The sequence below is a fragment of the Canis lupus genome, chromosome 23 (genome assembly GCF_003254725.2).
Source record: "Canis lupus dingo isolate Sandy chromosome 23, ASM325472v2, whole genome shotgun sequence".
NCBI lineage: Eukaryota > Metazoa > Chordata > Mammalia > Carnivora > Canidae > Canis > Canis lupus.
In genome coordinates, this window is record NC_064265.1 from 48,007,318 (window position 1) to 48,031,317 (window position 24,000).

General features: G+C 35.8%; 1 long non-coding RNA gene across 2 annotated transcripts in view; it reads right to left on the minus strand.

Annotated features, from left to right (window-relative positions):
• Positions 1-253: 253 nt before the first annotated feature.
• LOC112652584 (uncharacterized) overlaps positions 254-24,000 on the minus strand; it is a 94,971-nt gene continuing 71,224 nt past the window's right edge. The window contains exon 4 of one of the 2 annotated variants that reach the window (XR_007405303.1): positions 254-777. This is a non-coding gene — a long non-coding RNA (uncharacterized LOC112652584). The remainder of the gene's footprint in view (positions 778-24,000) is intronic. The other variant, XR_003131573.3, reaches the window with a different exon arrangement.

Consider the following 24,000-nt stretch of genomic DNA (forward strand, 5'->3'; position numbering starts at 1 on the left):
TTGTGTGGGATAATCAGATACAGGCATTATTATCCTCATTTTACATATAAAACATACACACGCACACACACACACACATACACACACACACACACACAGGTCCAGGCCTTCTCTTGGGAAACGTCATATATTCTACTGGGCAATTCTGAAGTGGCTTGGCTGTGGCATTCTCCACAAAATGTAGAGAATAGAATAGAGACCATTTTAAATTAATAGAGAAGAGTTTAATAGCACAAAGTTAAAAAGTACACAAACAGTATACATACAAGCCTCATACTCACAGAACCAAGATTGAGGCTAAAGTTAGGTTCTTAAATTGTTTTATTTTCCATACATATTCAGCTAACAACTCATAATGGCTAAATCTGGCAACAAAGAAAACATTGGGTGATTCAAGATGCTTACGTTCGGTATTTGGATTTTTAATTTGCAGATTTGCCATCAAGCAAGTTCTTGGTTCTTGACAGAAGTAGCAATGTTCTTCAGCCATAGGCTAAATTAGGTGCGTGGATTTCTTTAAACTTTGGCCATTTGGCAGCAATTCTTTTTTTTTTCCATTATGAGTTTTTTGCTCTTGTTTTTACATCACCAGTTAAATTTTGTTTTAAGTCACTATTGTGTTTTTCACAGTTGGATGTTAATTGTGGCTTTTGAAATAACTGTCTAATGGAGATGAGTCATTTCAAGGCTTTTCATTGAGTAAAACTGCTTTTGGTAGCTAAGGTAATTTCAGGGAAGCTCTTTGATGAGGACTCTTCAGTTCAGGATTATACAAAGCTTTTGAGAAAAGAAAAAAAGTTCAGTGAAGGTAAGTTTGGCTAAAACCCTCTTTTTTTGGTTTCTCTTTGCATATGGAAAGGACAGTTACAGTAATGCCAACTTCATAGATAGCCCTGAATAAAATAATTGTCATTGGAGTGCATTTGTGTGCATTTGATCATCCAATCAAAATACAGAGTATAATAAATCATCAGAGCTATTCTCTTTATTTGCTCATGAAAATGCAAATCTGACTTTAATTTACATCATGATTGCTTAGATTTTGTCACTTTCTTGATTGACTTTGGGGAAGAAGTGCATAAAATAGGAAAATAAAACTTGGGTCTGATTGTGTCTATCAAAAATAAAGGCCTCAAGGTAAGACTTTGAGGATAACAATAAAAAATCCAAGGATATCTTTGCATTTTGTCCACTTAGCTAGGCTGAGCTACATTTCCCAGAATTCGCTTTCTTGTGTTTCTAGTTAGGATGGTCCATGAGACAGATTCTTGGGAGATTGAGAAGGAAGAGGAAAAGCAGCAGCCATTCTGTGGGTCAAATATGTTGCTGATTTGCTGACTCATCTCACTGGTGTGAAGTATAGCTGAGCCTACAATTGTTCTATTTGCCTCTCCATTCTCCTTCTGTTTCTCTGACTCCAGGGCCATTGTGTGTGTTTACTTTTGTAAGGAATGGCTTGACTTCTGCAAAATAGCCACACCACAGACACTAAAGGCAACAAGAATTGAGATGGGTCCCAGTCCGTTCCCGAGGAATTTTAACTCATGCTTTTGAGTTCTAGTTTGCTGTTGATCTCCCTCACTTTATATTTATCTTCCCTTCCCAGGTGTTTACTCTGAAGACCCTAAACTGTCACACCAGATGTGAAGAAAACAGCCTCAAATACTGCTTAACCAGCTACATAAGGCCAAATCCTAAATATATCCCCTAGTGTTTATGCTTCTCTGATTGTATGCTCCTTCAGAAATAGAGAGGCACTTAAACATTAGATGAAATGTCAATACAGGATTTTTAACATAATTATCAAAAATATCAGAGCAGGATGCCTGGGTGGCTCAGTGGTTAAGCATCTGCCTTTGGCACAGGTCATGATCCCAGAGTCCCGGGATCGAGTCTCACATCAGGCCCTGGTAGGGAGCCTGCTTCTCCCTCTGCCTGTGTCTCTGCCTCTCTCTCTGCATGTGTCTCTCATAAATAATATATATATATATATATATATATATATATATATATATATATATATAGTCTACTAACTACAGTTGCCCATATCTGTAGTTAAATCCTACTCTCCCATCTCTCATGTAACAGACAAGTTGTAGAAACATACAACGCCAGGTGCTCTCAGGGGAATACCAATAGATCCCAGATGAGTAAAGGGAGTCTAGAAAAGTTATCCATTCTATACTTGAGCAAACAGAAGGTTTGGATAGAGTCAACCCTGTTAAATATGCTAAGGTAAAGAGAAATAGCATGATAACTATGTAAAAATTCAAGTGAAGAAAAATAGAGGAAAGAAACTCAATTACATAGAGAGAAACAATCCAAAATGGAAAAAAGAAGAAAATATTCCACAACATTTGTTTTTTTTATATAGAAAAAAATTTAAAAAGAAAATGAAATCAATGAAACAAAGTGAGACATTGCACCAACAGAATGTGATGAATAATGCAGAGCTAAGTCAGTCAAATAAGGACAAAACACTATTCTACTACAAAACTAATATATAAACTAGAAACAAGAAATGGCACAGGAACAGGTTACAGCCTAACTAGAAGTGTGGATGCAAAGTTCAAGGTAATCACCACTAGCAGAAGAAAATAACGGTGATAAAGTCCCATTTAAGAAAGATAACAAACATGATGTAATGGATAACAACAATAGAACTTAAGAGTATTTAATGGATATGAAGATGAGAAGGTCAAATGACAGCAGTACAGAAAATGTATATAATGATGTAATAGAACATATTTTCCAAAAATAAAAGAAAGGCTAACTTTGGAGATGAAAAGAGCATCTCTAGAAAACACTGATATGAAATTATCAACACTGGAGCATATCTTGGTGAAGCTAGTGAACTTCTAGGATAAATAATTATTCAGATGTATAGACAGAAATATCACAGTATCAACAAAGGTTTTGGAGAGGAGGCAGTCCAAAAGGGAATCCAGCTGGCAGCAGATTTATTCACAGCAACACTCACACCAGAAGACAGTAGAATAATATCTACAGAGTTCTGAGAGGAAGGAGAAGTTTCCCAATCTATTGTTGGAGTCGCAAGTATGGCAAACAGGTGACAAGCAAAAGAAAACATGTGAGACACTGGGAAATCTGGTACCTACCCCTGGCCTCCCATGACCTGGCCTCAGTCTTTAGGTTACTTGCTTAGCCTCTGGGATAAGGAAATATCCTTATGAGAGGCCAAAACACTCAGTTTAAGTAATTTATTTACTTTCTGAATTGATTTGTGGGTATGAATTAACCCAGAATTCTAGATCTAAAGTCTGCTTTTCTAAGTAGAATTTTAAAAGCCTAACATAGTTAATAAAGTCCCACTGTGCATTTGGATGGACTTATTTACTAGGAGAATTTCAGTGATGCTCTTAGAATTTAATACATCTAAAAATGTGGGTTTAAATTTTTTTTTTTATTCAGTATTTTTAGTCAGATTCACTGTAAAGGTCTGTGGCTATCTACAGCACCAAATCAGCAGAATCAGATGGGTCCAGCTATTTTGTTTTTCAACCAAGAGTTCTTAGATACATGAAAACTGCTCACTAGCAAAAAAATAATAATAATAATAAATGCAATTTTAGCAAAAATAGTATGCTAATTTTTATGCACAGATTAGGAAGTTAAAAATAATAATTTTCTTGAGGTGAGTCAGGAATTCTCAAATATTCTTAGAAATTTAATTTGGTATATTTCTCGTAATCAATTTGAGAACTGAATTATCTCAAGAACTTTCTAAATATAGGAATGACTTCCCTCTCTGGGCTTTGCTTTACTTTTATAATATAAAGTTTAATGTAATTGCAAGTTAAATTCAAATGTGGTGCCAAACGAGTCATGAGATAACCCAAAAATGTAGATTTTCAAAGGAAATATCTAGGAACATGTTGCATAACTCTAAAAATTCTTCATACTCTCAAGGAGATATAAACAAGGTCAAAAAGTGGTTAGTTGTGAGGATCTGTAAAGAGATTTTTGGGAGAGAACTGATACCATGTATGAGTTTCTCACTGTTCCCCCCTCCCCCCACCCATATACACACACACATACAGTCAGTACCCACTGGATTAGGGATGGGTAGAGCTCTCCTTTCTTCAAGTCTGGAGATTGGGGTGATAACAGGACCCTCCATGAGTTTGACCATTCTTTAAGAATTTGGGAAGGACAGTGGACTGACATCTGACTTTTGCCAAGCAAGAGTGTGAGCAGATGGACTGCCAAGCAAAGTGCAGAGGGAAGGGGAAGTTCTATGTTGGGTTTGCCTATGCTTCCAGGATGGATTTGAACAAAGTATACACCAGCGTTGACTGTGGACCATATGTAGGCCAGCCCAGGGAGAGAGACAACATGGAGCTATTTTGGCTTCTTCCCAAGAAAACTACCTAGGTGTGCTATAGGACTCCAGCTGAGAAAGTCTACAGGGCATAAACAATAGAAATCCAAAGATTAAAGGTGAAGTAACCACCAGAGAAATAGAATATATCAAGATCAGCTGAGTTGTAGTTGGAGAATCTTAGTAGGAAAGTTTTCAAAACCCCATGAGAGGCACATATGATAGAAAGGCCAGTTTTTCTGACACATCCATAAAGCCAAAAAACATACTCCAATAATACCAGTCAAACCAGAACTTTCTGTTTCCGTTCTCTCTGTGCACCAACCCAAATGGCTGCTAAGAATTACTGGCAAGTGGGGGAGTAAATACAAGAATGAAACTAGACATTCTAGAGTCTGAAACCAAGTAGTGATTCTCTATAGACTACAGCTGGGAGCAGAGAAGAGAGAAAGTGTATGTTTGAGCAAAGATGGATGTGTGATTAATATATCATAATTTCTAAGTCAAAGCTATAATTTGCACAGGACCATCTATTACTCAAGAGAGACTAGAAAATCATAGGGCTGTCAGGGTTTTTATCCATTAAAAAAGGAAAACATTTCCCTGGAGTAAAAAAAAAAAACAAAAAAAAAAAACAAAAAAAAAAACTAATGACAGTGGGAAATTAAAAATTATAAGCATTTTTGAATTTTTATGAAAGTACAATGAACCATATTACCCAAATCATAAGGCACAGCTCAATAAATTATTGCAAAGTGATCACACCCATATAATTGGCACCCATGCCAAGATCCATCACCAGGATCCTCAAAGCCCCCCTCGTGCTAACTTTGAATCACCTCTGACAAATGTAACCAGTAATCTAACTTCTAACATCGTAAATTAATTTTACTGATTTTTGAACTCTACGTAAGTAAAATCATACAGGATGCACTATTTATAAGATTCTTCAATATTGTTGCCATTCCTTGCTGTTTTCTTCATTCCCATTTCTTGATAGCATTTTTACCCACCAAGACATTGCATAACGCAGCCCATGAGCCAAATCTGTGTGCATGTCAAATCTGTGAGCCACCTATGTGTGGATGACTTAGAAGATGGAAATGTTTTTACATTTTTTAATGACTGAAAAAAATCAAAAGAGAAACCCTCTTTCAAGATATGTGAACACTTTATGAAAGGAAAATTTCAGCACCAATTAATAGAGTTTTATTGGACTATAGCATATCCCTCTCCTTTATGTATTATCTATGCCATTTCCATGCTACAATGGCGGAGTTGCGGTGTTGGGACAGAGGCTATACTGCCTACAAAAGCTGAAATATTTGCTCTCCTATTCTTTATAGAAAGTTTGTCAACCCCTAGTCTATGTGAATGTACTGCAATTTATTTATTTGACGATGGAGGAGCATCTGGGTAATTTCCACCTTGAGGAAACTGCAAATAGTGCTGCCATGAGATGCTTATGCGTTTCCTTTGTAAACATATGTGTGCATTTCTATTGCATGTATTGCACTTAGGGATGGGATTGCTGTGCTTTAGGGAGACACTGCCAATAGTCTTCCAAAGGAATTGTACACATTTATACTCCATCTGGAAGTGTTTGGGGGTTCTGGCTTTCCCATAGCCTTTCCAACACTTGAGAATATATCTTATTAATTTTAGGCATTCTGGTGAGATTTTAGTAGCACATTAAATTTTTTGTTTTCTTCAGTGAAGCTCCCAGATATTTGATTATTCTAATGCAATTGCCAGGGTCATCATTTAACATTTTTGTATTTCCTGTTTGTTTATTGTTAATATATAGAAATACAATATTTTTGTATATTGACTTTGTTCCCAGTAATCTTGCCAGATTCATTTATTAATTCTAGTACTTTGACCTCTGTCAGGTTTCCTGCCATTATCTTGTCTTCTGCAAATAATGACAGCTTTATTAATTCCAATCCTGTGCCTTGTCTCCTTCCTCCTTTCTTTCCTTTTTTTTTTTTTTTTTTTGCTTGATTGCATCTGTCAGTATCTTCATACAATGCGACATAATAAAATTGATGATGGCTGACAGATTCCTCTTATTACGATCTTAGAAAAAAACTTTTCTATTTTTTTTTTTTTTTATTTTTATTTATTTACTTATGATAGTCACAGAGAGAGAGAGGCAAAGACACAGGCAGAGGGAGAAGCAGGCTCCATGCACCGGGAGCCTGATATGGGATTCGATCCCGGGTCTCCAGGATCGCGCCCTGGGCCAAAGGCAGGCGCCAAACCGCTGCGCCACCCAGGGATCCCAGAAAAAAACTTTTCAACATCACACCATTAAGTATAATTTTTCCTTTAAGGTTTCACACTCATTCTCAAATTAAGGAGGTTTCTTCTATTTATAGTTTATGAAGAGATTTGTGGGCATGCATGTTTGTGTGTGTGTGTGTGTGTGTGTGTTTTAATGATGAACCAATGTTGAGTTTCTTCAAACGTTTTTATGTATCTGGCACAATGTTAATATGGAATTTTTCTCCTTTAATATGATGAAGTACATTAGTTGAATACTAAATGGTAAATTCCTTACATTCATGTAGTATACCCCACTTGGTTGTAATGCATTCCCTCTTTAATATATTGCTGGATTGAACTTGCTAATTACCCAGGAACTGTGAAGGCTCTGAGAATTTACCTTACTAAACCTACTAATCTTAACATGTGAGTCTGCCATAGTTTCATGGGTGCTGGTAAAAGATAAGAGATGACTGGGTCACAGAAAACAAACAGTTATTCATCCATGGCAATAGCAATAGTCAGAGTATCATCCTTCATGTCAGCGCCCTGAGTCCCAGTTCTCCCAGGGCAATTCAAAGAGGGTCAAACAATACGTAAAAGCCTACACAAGCAGTGGGTTGCATCACAAAAGGGGAGCTCTGAATTTAGAGAACCCAAATCTTTTATAATGGGAAGTAAGTGAGTTGCCCTTTGCTCTGAAGAGATATTATCTCTATCTTTAGAGGCTGTTTGCTGTACAGTCTGTTTGCTGTCTTCCAGAAAACACTGTTTGTGTTAGTCTTCAAGGTTGCCATAACAAAAAAAAAAAACCACAGTTTGAGTGGCTTAAACAACAGAAATTTATTTTCTCCTAGTTCTGGAGGCTAGAAATCCAAGATCAAGATGCCAGCAGGATTCGTGTCTGGTGAGACCTCTCTATTTGGCTTGCAGATGGCTGTGTCCTCATGTGACCCTTACTATATGTATTCAGGAAAAGAGAGAAATCTCTGGCATCTCTTCCTCTTCTTGTAAGGACACCAGTTATATCAGATTAGAGTCCCTCTCTTCTAATTTCCTTTCATCTTAACTATCTCCTTAAAGGCCTCATTTGCAAATGTAGTCACATTGGGGGTTAGTGCTTTAACACATGAAATTTGGAGGATACAACCCAGTTTGTAACAGAGTCAAACAACAAACAAAAAAAGGCAGCTGGTGCTTCATGCATGAGATGTGCAGAAATGCAAGAGGTCCTTAGAGAATTCCTGCCCAACTATGTTCATACAATGATGAATTTGGTCATGAGTACACCACCCTGATTAATCTGAATGACAGAGGCTGGTAGCAAATCTGCTCAATTTATCTAATTTAGCATTTAATTAAGTATACTACAAACAGGACTTTAAACACAATGAGGCCAACTGTAAGTATTCACCTCAGTCGTATTCCTCAGACTCCCAGACCCAGCCAGGTGAACAAATTTCATAAACCATCAGGATCTATCCTAGAAATCCAGATGTCTTTCTCCTAAAATATCCGACCTAACCTTTCCCTTGACCAGAGGCATTAATCCATGTACAGCAGGATGCATTAGCTATTACGCAGACTCTGCCTTGGCCTATAAGGAGAGAACGCTTAGGGCAATTCAATCATCCATAAAGCCCCGGGCTAGAGAGTTGAGATTCTGGGGCTGGGGGAGTAACATTAATTATTTTAGATAAGGTCAGAGACAAATTTTATACCACATATTTTAAATATTTGATTGTCACCATGGGGTCACTGTCCTGAAGGGTGCATGTAAATTTGACTCACGTATGCCTCCAGAAGGCTCCCCCAATTAGCTAAGGCTAGCCTTATCGGAGAGGTCTCTACAATCACATGAGGGATATATGATCTAGGAGTGTGTTTCCCCACATCTGAAGGTATCTTATGACCATTCCTAGAGCATAACTCATCATGTTTTGGGAAAGGAGACAAATTAAGGCCTGGTTTTCATGTAAGTATAGGTGTCGGGGGTGGGGGTGCATCTTGTACCTCTGGACATAAAGTGTTGTTCACTATCACGGTGAGATAACAGACCTTAGGATTCCCACTTCACTTTGAACGACTTAGTCCTTGTTTTTTATTTTTTGTGTTTTTTTGTTTTTGTTTTTGTTTTAAGATTTTATTTATTTATTCATGAGAGACACAGAGAGAGAGAGAGAGGCGGAGACACAGGCAGAGGGAGAAGCAAGATCCATGCAGGGAGCCTGACATGGGACTCAATCCCGGGACTCCAGGATCAGGCCCTGGGCTGCAGGTGGCGCTAAACCCCTGAGCCACCAGGGATCCCTAGTCCTTGTTTTTGAAAACTGCCAAGGTAGTCGGTCCATCCTAGCCTGTCTGTCCACCCACAAATCAGGTAGGCGTGTCTGACCCGCAAGATGACTGAGCAATGGCTGGGAGAGGGAATTGGGAAGACATCTGAATGTCTTGACAAGTTCAACGCAGAAGAGGTACAGAAGTTGACTATCCCGTATGGTTTTTGATGGACTTGTGATCAAGTCTGGTGGTGATCAAGCTATCAGGGCAGGAGATGGCAGGCCCTGCTGCCAGTTAAATTTAGAATGTTTGCAAAGTTTAGGAGAGGGCATTTTTCCTTTAAGGGAAGAACACCAGGGGAATCTTTGAAAAGTAAAAAGACCACTATTGTCCCTTCCTATCCCCTTCTTCCCAGAACCTAAGATATTCTTGCCCCATCATTGTTCTTCCACCACTGGCCAAAATTGATTTTGCTCCATTCTAGTAGCTACAATTTCAATCTTTTTTCCAATTATCCTCTATTTGCCTACTTTATTCCTTCCATCTGAAAGGCTCAAATGCAAGGGGGACAAGGGTCTTTTTTAAATAAAACTTAGAGAGACAGAGTATTTCTATCTTCCAAGCTGTAAGGAAATATGCCCTTTGCTCAAGAAAGACACCACATCTATCTTCCAAGGCTATTTGTTATACAAGAATTCCCAAGAAGGTGATTCAGAACAAAACTTCCTAGTATTTCTGTTATATGGTGTGCACGAACATGAAAGACTCATGGAGAACTGTCTCCGACGCTAGGTACTTTATTTAGAACTTTTGCACTAATACTAATGAGAGAGGTTGTTCTATAATTCTTTTTCTTGTAAAATCTTTTGTCAGATTTCAGTATCAAGATTTGTCCAGCCTAACAAAATGAGTTGGGAAATATTTTTTCTGTTTGCATTTTCTGGAAGAATTTGGACAGGCTTCCAGTATTTCTTTCTTCAACATCTGGACAAATTTACCAGTTAAGACATCTAGCGCCTGGCATTTTCATTATGGGTTTGTTTTTTAAATAGTAGCTCCAATTTTTTTAGTAAATATGACTATTAACGTTTAAATGTTTTTTGGCAGTTTTGATAAGATTTGATTTTCAAAAAATCGTTCATTTTATACAATTGTCAAATTTATCCTTGTAATAGTATCTATAATTTCTTCTTCCTTTCTTTTAAAATCTGTAGAGGGTTCAGTTTTGTTCCCCCTTTTTCTGATATTGCTATTGGTTTCTTTTTCCTTTCCTTTTCTTTCTTTCTCTCTCTCTTTCTCTTTCTTTTCTTTTCTTTTTTTTTTTTTTTTTTTTAGAGAAAGAGCATGCACAGGCACAAGGGGGCAGGAAAAGCACAGAGGGGGAGAGAGAAAATCTTAAACAGGCTCCACTACCCAGCACAGAGCCCAATACAGGGCTCGATCTCAACACCCTGAAATCACGACCTGAGCTGAAATCAAGAGTTGGATGCTTAACTGACTAAACCACCAAGGCACTCCCTTTTTCTTTTTTTTGATCAATCTTATTAAAGGTTTATGAAGGTTTTGCTTTGTTGATTGTTTTTATGGTATATTTGTTTTCTGTTTTATTGGTTTCTGCACCTCATTCTTTCTTTTGACTCTCTTTGGGTTTGATTCTCTGTTCTTTTTCTAGGGATGTGTGAGGGAAGCTTAGACAGTTAATATTCAGTCATTCTTATTCTCTCATACTTTTATTTCTTTTAAAGTTTTCTCTGAGCATCACTTTAGTTACATTCCATAAATTTTGATTCCATGTCCTCAGAATAATTTAATTCAAAATATTTTTTTTTTCCAATCTGAAACTACTTCAAGGAGTCAAAATTTTATTCAGCTCCTTTTCAGTAAGCAAGAAATTCAATGTTTAACTTGTTACACACCTTACTTTAATAGGTACAATATGTCTGACTTAAACTGTCTCCCCATTCAAAATGAATTCTTCAGAAAAAGAGACTGCTGGAGAATGAACTTCAGTATAGGATACATACAGTACTTTTAAGAAATAAAATAACTAACATGCATTATAACTTCTTGAGCCATGGAATATTTACTAGTATGTTACTTAGTTTAATGCAATTGAAGATTTCAAGTTGTCTCTTTGATATTGATTTGTAACTTAATTCTGCTTTACTCTGAGAACAGACTGAATGATTGCAGTCCTCTGTAATTTTGAGGCTTTCTTTACGGTCGAACATACATTCAACTCTGGTAACCAGGAGGCTACAGCTAACACCATAGACTTCAAAACATACTGTGTGGCTGCAGGATAATCATCAAGAAGCTCTTGCTGCCACAAAGTCCTTTCAGCAAACAGGAAGGGAGGGACACAGCACTAGAAGGCTGCTGAAGAAATAATGCAACATCTCCATGACCATGCAGGCTAGCAATAGGAAGATGGCTTCCATTGCATTTCCACCTTCTAAATTCGGCCCTAAAGCAATCCACAACCAAAGATGCAAGAGAATCTTGGAAATAAATCATACTTTTTAGTTTCCCAGCCTCTGCAGTGCAGAAAAGTACACTACAAAAGAGTTTAAGTGGATGGTGTATATCTGTTCACATAGTCTCCACCCAGTACAATCTCCAAAGGTCATTTTTTTCTCTTTTTAATGAAAAAAAATCTCTTATTCTTTTTTTTTAATCTCTTATTCTGAACAAAAAATAGGGTACACAGATCCTGAGGTAATCAAATAATAGGAAATGGGATCATCCCGGATAATTTTCCTGTTTCCTGAGAAAATATTTTTAAAAAATCTTTCCATAAATGCTATCAACAACTTTTGGGTATTGTAAAGAGGAATTTGACTAAGGCGAACAGTAATGTAGCCCAAGAACCTTAAAACAGTCATATACTTTGACCCATTAATTTCACTGCTAAAATCTGGAAAGAAAATAAAGAAATAACCTTAACGAGTTATTTATGTAGAAAAGTGTTTCAACTGAATTATTTATAATGGTGAAAAAATTTAAACATCATTTGTGTTAAATTAGGAAAATGGCTAAGTAAACTGTAAGAAAAGCATATGATAATATTACACAAACATTAAAATATTTATTATATAATTCTGAATAAAAAACAAAGCTAGAAGATTCTATGCACAGCATGATTTTAACTACATAAAAAATTCATGGTAGGAAGAAAATAAGACAAAATACTAAACAAGGTTATGGGTATTTAAAAAAATTCTTCTTTATGCTTTTTACTACTTTCTAAGTTTACTATGAAAAGCATGTTTATTCTGAAATTAAAATAAAATAAAAGGAATTTTACTCTCTTTAATATGGGAGTCTGATGTTTGGAGGAAAAATGATTTTTAAAATTATTGAAATTAGGTTAATTAAAGGCTATTGGAAAGAACTGAAACTTGTTTCTATTCCCTCCTCCAACTCTAAAAAGATGTTGTTATAAACAATTTGACAAACAATTTCAGAGGAAAGCAGAAAAACTATAGAACATACAATATCTGATTCAGATGATGCTTTGCTTGATTTTCTAGGAGTGTTGTTTAACATTCTTAACTTTTGAAATATGTAAACTAGTTGTTTCTGTTGAAGACAAGGAGAAACTTACTAAAATTACTAAATTTGTTTTGTTCATTTTTAATTAAGCATTTTATTTTGACAAATGGAAGGTTTACTTGCCGGGTACAAAGTAATACAGAGATATCCCATATATTCTTTATCCAGTTTTCTCTCAAAGATAACATCTTACCAAATTATTGTTAAAGATTATAAACAAGAAGCTGACATTTTTGCAGTTAAGAAAAATACTGTTCCTTCCTCCTCTATTTCCATCACAAGGACTCCTCATATTATTCTCCATAGCCAAGCCCAATTCCTTCCTACTCTCACTGTGCTATTCTTAACACCTGACAGTCACTAATTTCTTCTCCATTTCTAATTCTTACTTCAAAAATCATATAAATCATATAAATGGAATCATCCACTCTGTAACCTTTAGATATTTTTGTTTTCCCTTAGCATGATTCTCTGGGGTTCATCTAGATTCTTGCATATAGCAATAGTTTATTCATTTTATATCTCTGAGTAGTATTCCATGATATGGATAGGTTACAGGTTTGTTTGTTTTTTTTTATTAATTAATTTATTTCAGAGAGAGAGAGTGTGTGCACGATTTGGGGCAGGGGGAGGAGGGAGAGAATCTCCAGCAGACTCCCCTCTGAGCATGAAGCCTGACACGGAGCTGGATCTGATGACCCTGATTATAACCTAAATCAAATCCAAGAGCCCATGGCCAACTGACCGAGCCATCCAGGTGCCCCAGGCCACAGTTCTTTAACCGAAGGACAGCTGGGTTGTATCCAGGTTGGACTATTCCAAATAAAGCTATTATAAACATTTACGTACAGGATTTTGTACGTAAAGAATTTTGTACATAAGACTTTAAACATAAGTCTTAATTTCTTTGAGATAAATGCCCAGGAGTGTGATTGCTGAGTTTTATGACATTTGCAGGTTTAATTTGTAAGAAACTGCTGGAGAGCTCTCCAGAGTAGATGTATCATTTTACATTCCCATCATCAGTGTAATAAGTGATCTGGTTTCTCTGTATCCTCAATAGCATTTGGTGAGTCACTTTTTTTATTTCAGCCATTCTGATCGGTATGTGATTTTACTTCTCATTTCTCTAATTGCTAATGAACTTGGACAACTTTTCACGTGGTTTTTGCCATCTGTTTATTTTCTTCCATGAAATGTCTCTTTGTATCTTTTGCTCATGCCCTAACTAAATTGTTTGCTTTTTTTTTACTGTTGAGTTTTAAGAGTTCTTTATATATTCCAGATACTAATCCTTTGTCAAATATGTGGTTTGCAAATATGTTCTCCAAGTAGATAGCTTACCTTTCATTCCCTTCATAGTATCTTTCATAAAGCAATTTGAAAAATAAATGTGCTGATGAAGTCTAATTTATCTTTTTTTTTTCCTTTAAGGGGTCATGTTTCTGTTGTCAAGTCTAAGAACTCTTTGCCGAGCTCTGACCCTGAAGATTTTTCTCCCCTTTTCTTAAAAGTTTTATAGTTTTACATTTTACATTTAAGTCCATGACCCATTTTGAGTTATTTTTTGTAGAGAAAGTACATGATTTATATCAAGGTTTATTTTTTGGCCTATGTATGCCCAATTGTTCCAGTACTATCTGTTGAAAAAGCTGTCTCCTTCATTGAATTGTATTTGCACCTTTGTCAAATATTACCTGAGCATATTTTTGTGGGTTTTATGGATTCTCTGCACTGTTCTGTTGATCTATATTTCTATACTTCTATTACCACCATACAGGCTTGATTATTGTTGCTGTATAGTATGCATTGATATTCATTAGATTAATCCTTTTTACTTTATTCATCTTTTTCAAAAATTGTTTTAGCTATTCTTGTCACTTCACTTTTTCATATGAGTTTTATAATAACCTTTTTTATATATACAAAAAAGTTCCTGAATTTTGATAGAAATTGTGCTAAACCTGTATCAATCTGATACTGTGTATCAAGTAAAAATTGACCTTTTACTACACTGAGTCTTCTAATCTGTGAACATGGTATGCCTCTCCATTTCTTTAATCTTTGGTTTCTTTCACCAGCATTGTGTATTTCCATCATATAAGTCTTGTACATGTTTTGTTAGATATATACCTAAATATTATCATTTTTTTTTGTAAATGGTATTGTATATTCAATTTCAGTTTCCATGTGATCATTGCTAGTATATACACAAATGTGATTGATTTTTATTTATGGATCATGTGGTCTATGCCATTATTGAACTAATTATTAGTTCTAAGAGGTTTTTTTGGTTGATTTCTTAGAATTTTCTACATAGACAAAATTATGTCATCTGCAAATAGGAATAATTTTTATTTCTTCATTTCTGATCTACATGATTTTTTTCCCCATTTTATTGCTGAATTACCCTGGCTAGAACCTGTAGTACTTTTGAAAAAGAGCAGTGAGAATGGGCATTATTATTTTGATCCTGATCTTAAGGAGAAAGGACTGAATTTTTATCATTAAATATAAATATATAAATAAAAAATACATAAATATAAAAATAAATTAGCTGTAGGATTTTTTTATAGATGCTCTTTATCAAGTCAAGCCTATCTTTCCTATCTATTCCTATCTTTCCAAGTTTTTACCCTGAATGAATGCTGAATTTTGTCATATGCATTTTCTACATTGATTGATATAATCATGCACTTTCTTTTCTTCCTTAGCATGTTCATATGATAGATTACATTAAGTTTCAAATATTGAAGCAACCTTGCATCTCTAGAATTAACTCCACCCAGTCATGGTGTATAATTCTCTTTTGCATATTGCTGTATCTTATTTGCTAACATTTTGTAAAGGATTTTTGCATTTACATTCATGAGAATATTCAGCCTATAATTTTCTATCTTTGTGTTGTCTTCATCTGGTCTTGGTATCAGGATAATATTAGCTTCATAAAATGATTTGAAAACTGCTCCATCTTATTCTGTTTTGTTGAAGAGATTGAGTAGAACTGATATTAATTATTCATGAAACATTCAGTACAATTCTCTCCAAAAACCTCTTGGGCCTGGATATTTTTTTATGAGAAGTTTTAAAATTCTGAACTCAATTTCCCTATTAGCTATAGAATTATCCAAATGATCTATTTTATATTGAATGAGTTGTGGTAGTTTGCATTTTTGAGGACTTGATCCATTTTCTTTTTCTTTTTTTTTTTTCTCTAAGATTTATTTATTTATTTTAGAGAAAGAGAAATAGAACACAAGTAGGAGGGGCAAAGGGAGAAGAAGAGGGAGAGAGAATATTAAGCAGGCTCTACGCCCATGTGAAGCCCAACATGGGGCTTGATCTCATGACTCTGAGATCATAACCTGAGTCAAAACCAAGACTAGGATGCTTAACTGACTATGCCACCCAGCCAACCCAGACTTGACCCATTTTCATCTAAGTTGTCAAACTGAGATGCAGCAGAATTCTATTATCCTGATGTTCCATATTTCATTTTTAAATTGGTTGTTATATTTTCTCTTTTTCTGCTCCTTTACTTTCACCTCTCTTACTGTTTCTACTTCCTGCATACATCACTAAAAAGATGCTGCTATAGAAAATTTAACAATTAGTTTTAGAGAAATCAGGAGAACTACAGAATGTACAGTATCTCATTCAGCTGATCTGCTTAATTTCCCAGGAGTCTCGTTTCATATTCTTACTTTTAAAATATTTAAACAATAGGAACTGGGTAGTATTTCTTATTGAAAACAAGGATACTTATCAAGATGCCCCAAGTTTTCTGTTGTTTTGCTCTGTTTTAATTTTCACTAACTAATTTAATTTTCTTCAGTCTTGGTCAGACCTTCAGGGGATCCTAGAGAAAAGGGCATGGAACATGACGAGATTTTTGCTGTGACTCAACTTCTATAATTTATATCCTAATTGAAGTGAGAAAAATTCTATGGGGATTCTTTGTGTCTCCACTTAATCCTAAATCATTGGAGAGGCCTATCTGACCTTTCTTAAGAGCTTTGCAAAGCAACTAAGCTGTCCCAGCCCTCTAAGCAATTCCTTCACTCTCCTCCTGTAAACTAAAATTGGCAGACTAGATTGTTTCTCAGGATCTGATTTTGTATTTTCACTATAGTTGATTTCCCAGAAGCATATTTCTATTTTCCACAGGAATTTATAATGGGAAGGAACCCCCACCACACACACACACACACACACACACACACACACTTATAATGCACATTTTAAGGACAACAAAGTATCTAAATATAGATGGGAAAAAATAAACAGATTAGGAAACAAGATACCTAATTATAAACACTATTCTATCATTTGGACTTTAAGCAAATCCTTAAAATGTCCTAGTCCACTGTTTGCTGGATGCATATTTATCTGCAGCTCTCAACCTTGGGGAGAGGTATTACCAAAAGAACACTTACCAAATATTGAGTCATATACAAATAAATTGAAAGGGATATATGCCATTAACTAACCCTAATTTTCCTAGCAGTTAGTTATGCAATTTTTGGACAGTTGTACATGGCTAAGAACAGCCGAATTTATGTTTATAGAATATTTGTTAAGTAAAATTAGAGCAATTTAGAAATCTTGCCAGATTATCTCATTTGAAAAATGAGAAAACTAAAAATTAGAGCCATTTAATCAACTCAGTGATAGAGCTGGGACAAGAAGACACATCTCCTGTATCTTTACAACCATTTTTTCTTAATTTAGCAATCTGCAGATGACAGCTTATGTATTACTGTGAGCAAAACTTTTATCATATATGCATGCATCACATATATTCCCTTTCTTTTGTACTAATGCCTTCCAGAACACCAAAATTTAAGGTAAAAGTAGCAAATTAATGAAAATCTGTAAGTATGAGCCAGTCAAAAAGGATGGATGAAACCTAATCACGGTGAGTAGAGAGTTTTTACTTAGATAAAATCATGCTCTTTCCACATAGCTAGCTACATGAGCTCCAAATGAAATTAGCAGAAGTTTCTCCCTCTTCACCACTTAAAAAAGTAAATGCAATTTGGCCTCCTTTATTTTCATTAGTTTGGCCATGAGATTATGTATATTTGTGGGTACAATTAAGTGAGGCTCAGAGACATATCCAGGCTAAGAATCGGAAAAGAGGTTAGAAGTTGCCTAGTCTATCTTAACTACTCATAGAAATAATCTTTATTTAACCCACATTGAAACTTTTCTAGATGTCTGACATATATAGAAAAACGAACAGGGAAATTAAGCTGATAGTTTAGGGTCATAATAAAAGAGTCAGTAGAGGTTGGATACAAGTGGAGTCAAGTTTGGAGAGAAATCAAAGCAGTTAAAAGATTTAAGAGATGATCTATGGCTAAGGCAGTGCTAGAATCAGGTGTAGATAAAATCAGGAGGGCAAGAAAGAAATAAGGCATAGTGAGTAAATGTTCTGGTTCACTAAACTGGAGAGACTAAGAATTGTGCCAATGTCCTCTAGCCAAAGACCACAGGAAGAGACAAGTTGAGTGTATTGTTGCAGCAAAGGAGAAACTGTGGGCATCTCAGAAAAACAGTGTTTAGAGAATTTATTATAGGAGTTGATCTTTGGTTGGGTAACCTGGGGGATATTCCAAGATAGTGGAGATTTGCTACTGATTGGGTTTTATCAAAAAGTGGAAACAATTTTACAATCAGATATCAATAATAGGACACCACTAAAAGAATTTACCTCCCAAGAAGGCAAACTAGAGTGAGGCTAAACGTTGTGATTAATAAAAAAGCAGCAACCATTCCTATCAGCCAGAAGAAGAGAATGTTCGCTCATTTTTGTAGTTAGGACAGAATTCACACTTTGCCTGTGTTTAGACATGATCACAGAGTAGTCCTTTGTTTTGTTTGGTTTTCACCCAGCATCGTCACAGAATGGCCTGCCTGATGTTGATGCTCTCTGGAACTGTCTCCAATGAGAGAATGCCAAGACCTAGCTGTGAGTACCGGGCCAAGTCATAGCAACACCAAGGCCTTGCTGATAGTGTCAGGCCAACTCCTGAGGGTGAGGGGCTGCTTTTCTCTGTCAGCTAGAAATGGTCCGGTAAACCAGATAGCTCTAGGAAAGTAGGTCTAATAAAGAGAAATCACACTCATGTTTTTATTCCCTGGTCTAGTTAATGATGCTGAATTAAGCTTGATTTTAGAATTCAGATACCATGAATAGGATTAATAAAATGTTTGTCATTTGGATGGGCACCCAGATGTCTCAGTCGGTTAAGAGTCTTCCTTCACCTCAGGTCATGATCCCAGAGTCCTGGGATCAAGCCCCCCTGTCAGGCTCCCTGCTCAGTGGGGAGTCTGCTTCTCCTTCTGCCCCTCCCTCCACTCGTGCTCATCCTCTCTCTTTCTCTCAAAAATAAATAAATACATCTTTAAAAAATTGTCATTTGGCTTACCCTGTTGATATGAGTATGTCTTATCTAGTCGAAAGGGCATTAGTACTATGAGTTAGTTATATGAGTGAGTGACTGAAAACCAGATCCATGACATGGTCAAGAGGAAGCTTCTCAAATTGGTCTATACATCAACTATATTGAAGCACTTTTGGGCATGAATGAAGAATATCCAAGATGGTCATCAAATCAATGCCAGCTTAGGGATATAGATAAAAAATATATTCAGAATAATAAAGCAACCCATTGGAAGAAAATTAAAAAGGCCTGGCTGAAAAGAAGAACCTATAAAATTCAGACTTAGAGGAAGTGTTTCCCTTAAATTAACTTGGACCATGCTTCCAGCCTCAATTTTCTCGGCCTGAGCCACTGCTTTCTTAACTAATAAGTACATAATTGTACTTCAGGACTTCCACATGCTTGTGATTCAAAATTATTTTTATTTTTAATTCATAGCAGGAGTGAAAAAAAGATATACACACACTTAATGGATTCTATATTAATTCTAACATGAAGAGCAATGGAAACAAGCAACTTGTTACCTTGTGATGGAAATCTAATTCAAAGTCTCAAGTTCTCAGAATGAACAGAGATCTGTGCACATAAATTTTTCCCAACGTGTATGTCTCCACTCTGGATTATGCTGGGCTCAATTAGTGGCGAGGTAGGAATTAGTATCATGTGCTGATGCATGCCAGCCAGTTGTGTTATAATGGCAAGACAGAGATATTTTAGACATTTAGCTTGGATGTTGGATTTGGGGGTGTTTGTTTTATTTATTTATGTCTTCATTTTTCTACATTGTTCTGAGTAGCTGTGCAAGTGTGTTGTCAAGGAGGCTGTGTGAGATGGGAGTGGTATGACATCTATATTTATCACAGGAGCCCTCTAGGTGGCAGAAACAAAGAACAAGCTCTTTGAATAGAAAAACAAGAGAACACCTATCATAGTGTTTTGCACATTGCAATCACTCAAATATCTGTTCTTTACTTTATTAATATTATTATATGCTAAATCTGAGTCCATTCACTACCCCAAAGTGGATGTTCTCCATGGTCTATTTCACAACTCAGGGGCCAGATCCTCACGGAAGCACAGTCTGAGTTTTCAGAAAAACTGTCTCTAGCCATTTACGGCCTTTTGTGGATTCTCGAAGACATCCAGAATACAACTACTCTGAGGGCAATAGAAGGACTTTTATGTACAAATGTTTGATTTTTTTAAGATTTTATTTGTTTATTCATGAGAGACACAGAGAAAGAGGCAGAGACACAGAGAGAGGGAGGAGCAGGCTCCATGCAGGGAGCCTGATGCGGGACTCAATCCTGGGACTTGATCTCGGGACTCCAGGATCACACCCCAAGCCAAAGACTGATGCTCAACCGCTAAGCCACCCAGGCTCCCTATGTACAAATGTTTTAAAACAATTCTATGGAATTCCTTATGAAATATATTAGCTTTTTCTTTCCTTTAAGAGAATTTCCTCTGAATTACTCAGGGTCACCATTAGGAGCACGATTTACAGTACTTTGCTCTAATTCAAAGACTTCCTCAGGTACCATGCAGGGACATAGGCTTGTTTGCTACAACACTAATTGTGCCCAGACTGGATGTCTGTTTACCATGTAGACTCCAAAGTTTTAGTTTCCCATTCAAGGTTCAGGCAGACATTTCTCCTGTACTACTGCCTACTTACTGTCTTTCAACTAGTTAGTTTTTGCCTTCTCAACCCTTTTTAATCAAATAGGGTTTCCTGAACTTGGTTTAATTTCAAAATTGGTCAAAGACCCTGTTAATGATACAGATTTCCAGGTTGTTCCATGATGACTGTGATTCCCTGGCTATGAGATGGAACCTTGTAATATCTATTTTTATCAAATAGCCTAAGTAATAGACACAATACTGCACAATGATGTGCTCTTGCTGTATAACAAGGAATCTTAACCATATAAACAAGCTTCTTAAATTTATTAATAGTAAAAATAAATAGGACCCAACTGGAGACTTGCATTTTTCCTCGAAAAAACATTTTAACATTTTAAATTATCCTTTCAGAGTATGTTGCATTTTCCTTTGGAAATTATTTCTAATATACATAATTACAAAAAAAAATAACACTAATAGATATTTGAGTATCTACCACCCAGCATTTAAAAAGTTAAAATTTGCCATATTTACTTCAGGATTGTTAAAATAAAATGACTACTAAAAAATAAAATAAAATAAAAATCAAATGGATACTACTAGTAAATATTATTTTTTATGTATTTACTTAAATTTAGTCCTTCAAAATTCTGTTCCCTGTTCTGTACTCAGACAGGCATATATCTTTATGCAACTTACTTTTCAAACTCAATATTGTTTTGGAGAGCTCTTGATTTGATCTCTATAGATCTAATTCATTCATTTCACACTGCTATGTAGTACACAAAAGTGTAAATATTTCATCATGTAATTTCCTATTCCCTGCTGTTGGACATCTGCTTGTTTCCAATAATTTGCTCATATATTCATATAAGGCTGCCATGTACACACTAAGACCTATCTCTGGCGCATTTGCCCAAGGGGCCTCTAGTTTATACTCAGGGGTGGCCATCTAGTTTGTACATTTTTATCTTCATTAGAAATTGCCCAGATACTTTCCAAAGTAACTACCTGTATATCCTCACCACAAGCATAAGTTACTTTCTCACTGCAATAAATAAAACATTACAAACCATTTGAGGGGTATGAAATAGTATCTTGAGGTTTAAATTCACATTTTTTTGATTATTGGTAAGGATGGATATCATCTGAAATGTTCCATTGTTATTTGGGTTCTTGTTCAGTGTGTTGGCTTCTCTAAATCTCTGCTCGCTGAAAAAAATCTATTGATTTTATTTCCTTTTCCTATTGATTACCAGTTTTTAGGATTTCTTTTGTAATTTCTGGATACTCTCCTCATTGTAGCTATTGTAGACAATGCACTTTGCTATTATAGCTTGCATCACTATTTATTCTTAGTTTTCAGGGATATTACTGATGGTTGAGACTGTCTGAAGTTACTGCTGCAGGTAAATGTTCTTACAATTACTTCTTTTCCCAGTTTATAATGAAAAACATTCAACTAGAGATGATTTAAATCCTAAAGCAGAATTTTCATCCTTTGTTGTATACAAAATGGAACAAACATAAGTTTTAAAAAAGGCAATAAACTTACACTTGATCACCTTTAATTTGCTTTTTACTAAAGCAATCATCTTGGAAGTTGATGTAATAGTACCCTTCACATCTCTTCCTAAATTAGCTAATTTGGGGAAATTATTTTAGAGGGATTTCAAGTTAGGCTAAGTCTCTTTCTAAAACAAATGTATTCCTCTGTCAATGAAAATTGGAAAGAATTAAAGGGCACATTAACATACAAAATGTGAAAAAAAAAAAAAAAACAGTGTTGAAAAGTCAAACCTTCCTGTTGATAATTCTGGTGGCAAAAGCAACTCTATGGATTTAGCATATGTGTATGTTTTGCTAGCAGACAAAAGGTTAAATAAATTTAAACAGTTAGACTGAAATTAGTCTCCCAAACTACTTTCAATTTAATTTTTCTGCAAATCAAAAGAAAACAATGCTTGGCAGCTCTTCCTTTCGATATGGAGGTAGGCTTACATCTCTGTAGATGTTGATTTTTTTTTTTGTTCACCTTTAATATGCTTAAAATGCCAAAGCCTTCTCATTTTATAAGATCTTGATTATTTATTTGAAACGAGAAAACATTCAGAATTTTTTAAAAGGAGGCTTTTATAATTTGTGTTCCTAGAATTTTGCAGACAGTATTTTTAAATTTTTTAATAAACACACTTGTTTTTAGAACCGCGGTTTTTTTCCTCTGAGCATGTTTTTATCATTCTTTTTAAAATAAAATTGGTAAGAAATACTCCTATTTTATCAGTATAAACTGTCCATTGACTGAATTAATTAGGAGGACTAATTTCTGAATCTTTGCTTCTCTTCTATGCTACACAGAAAATTTCAGTTGGCATACGAAGAGGATGGGGAGTTGCCTCCAAAACCGAACTATGTTTAAAACTTAGTGGATTGGGTCAACATGAAGCAATACTGTAGAAGAGGAAAAGTCTATCTCCAACAACCCAATCTCCCTTGCTCCTTCTGTTTCTAAGCATTCCTCTCAACAACTCCACAACATACAGTTCCCCACCTACAGACTGCTCCCCTCCACATGTAAATAGCATGTACACACACACACTCACACACACACACACATACACATGCAATGACTTCACCAGTCATCTCACCTCTTCCGTGTTATACTAAATGCTAACACATTGCAATATGAGATGAGATGAGATGAGATGAGATGAGATGAGATGAGATGAGATGAGATGTAAGTAATAATACGATATCCTTTCCTGAAATATTTATGTTATTAAGAAGCTGAGAACACCATTGGCTTGCTTGGTTCCTTGTTCCAGCCTCTATCCAGCCCTGTGTTAGGACTAAACCAAAGGCACAGGAAGTAAAACCTCCTTTGGTTGGGGGGTGGAGGGAGGTCATCAGACTTTTTCTGCACACGCCAGATAGTAACCATTTTAGGCTTTACAAGCCATACACCTTAGCTCTGTCATTATAACACAAAAGCAGCCATAGACAACATGCAAATGGTGGCAATGGCTATGTTCCAATAAAACTTCATTTACAAAAACAGACAATGGGCCAGGTATGACCCACAGCCATAGTTTGCCAACCCCTTCTCTAGACCTTTGGTCATACAGCATCCAATTAGCTGTGTGCATTCATACTGGAGAGTTTCAAGACCTCGCTTATCTAGAATGGGGTACAGTCAGGATTTTGAGCCCAGGCAGCCTGCGTTCCACTTCTCTATTAGGATTCAGCTACTCTGATACATTGTGGGCCTCTGTTTCCAATCTGTTGTGAAACCACAGCCTTGGAGCTTTGGCATGATGTACATTTTAAGAAACTTATACCACTAGTAAGAAGTAAATTCTCTTTTGTTCAAAGATCAGGGCCATATCTAGTTATTCTAAATTCTGACACAGCATTTTAATAAAATGTGTCATGTTACATCAGGACATTTCAATTCTCTCTTATGTCTTTCTGCACATTTAC